At 42.6% G+C, this 1412-nt stretch overlaps 1 non-coding gene across 1 annotated transcript; it reads right to left on the reverse strand.

Moving 5' to 3' along the window:
- Window positions 1-843: 843 nt before the first annotated feature.
- On the reverse strand, window positions 844-1008 carry LOC115870774. Its single transcript, XR_004046906.1, has one exon. It is a non-coding gene; the product is annotated as a U1 spliceosomal RNA (small nuclear RNA).
- Window positions 1009-1412: the final 404 nt, after the last annotated feature.

The raw sequence follows: 1412 nt of genomic DNA on the forward strand, positions 1-1412 counted from the left end.
TCATTTTTCCCCTCCCTCCCTGCTCCCCCTCCCTCATGAGCCCTTGACAGTTTATAAATTGTTATTTTGTCATATCTTGCCCTGTCCGACATCTCTCAGGGGATTATTTAAACAGAACAATCTTTTCATTGATATCCTTGCTTCCATCTTATTTCCATTTGATTTATTCTAATTGTCCCAGTCACAATTAACCTTATAAAAAGCTATTCAAAAATGTCTCATCGCTGAGTAGAATCCTTCAAGATATTTTCATTACTTGTGGATGGAGTCTGAATTCTTTGAGATTGTCCACACTTCCTCAGCATCATCCGGTTGTTACTTACCTCCATACCCATACACGGCACCATTGAGCACACTTCTCCAATTTCCCTCTAAGATATCTCACTGGTCAAACTCTAACCCGAGGGAAAGAAAGAGGGCAGGAGTCTATCGGTACTTTCCACAGAGATCCACATTGAAGTATCAAAGCAAAACAATGGACAAATGAAAGACTTTGTTGGAAAGCCTGCATATGAATCTTATAACATGAAGGAATTTGGAAAGAAAACAAGTCAGGTCATTTAAATTATTTCTCATATACTACAGTATTTTGAAAAACTACAAAATTATTTAAAGAGTTATATATTCTTAATCAGATTCTTAGTGGTGCCGTCAGGTAAACATTGGATTACTATCCACAAGGTTGGCAGTTCAAACCACCCTCAAGAGAAAGATAAGAGCTATCTGCTCTCATAAAGGTTGTAGCCTCAGGGAATTTGAAGTAAACAATGTGGAGAGCCATATTTGATCTCACAAGGTAGGGAGAAGACATGCAATCATCCTTCTTGCTTTTTTTTTTTTATACAAGGGAGAGCATGAATGCAGTCCCCCACTACCACAAATTGTGCAGTCTAGTTTCCCACATTTGGGGAAATCACAGGGGTCAGCACACCTGCGGTGCAATGGATGAGCCTCGTCCTGAGAATAACCACCTTCCTGATCATGGTGTCTCCCCTACCAGGTAAGTACCATCCTTCGTGCTTTTTACCCTATTCTGACCCCAACGCTTCCTTCTGTATAGATCTGCTCTGTGCCAGGCTTGATCATTCAAACAGAGAGCTCACAGATAATATTCACAATTAAAGGGTCGATTAGAGAATGTCATAGGTTACCACAATTTAGAATGAGCAAACTGCAAGGATGCAGGCCTTGGGACACAGCAACAGCCCACCTCAGCAAGCAGGAAACCCTCTCTCCAATCCTCAGTCTCCCAGCCACGTGGTCTCTTGGCCCGTTTCTCAGTGGTCCAGGAAGCTCTACTCTACAGTTCCATAGTGTTGAGCCAGATGAGGTGATGCTCCACTCAGACCCCAAGCCAAAGTGTGTGTGCATCCAGTTGCCAAGGTCTCTGCCACTTCAGACTGAGATCTTGG

The sequence above is a fragment of the Echinops telfairi genome, unplaced genomic scaffold, assembly GCF_000313985.2.
Source record: "Echinops telfairi isolate 266 unplaced genomic scaffold, ASM31398v2 ScPeMD7_2291;HRSCAF=2852, whole genome shotgun sequence".
In the NCBI taxonomy this organism is placed as follows: Eukaryota; Metazoa; Chordata; class Mammalia; order Afrosoricida; family Tenrecidae; genus Echinops; species Echinops telfairi.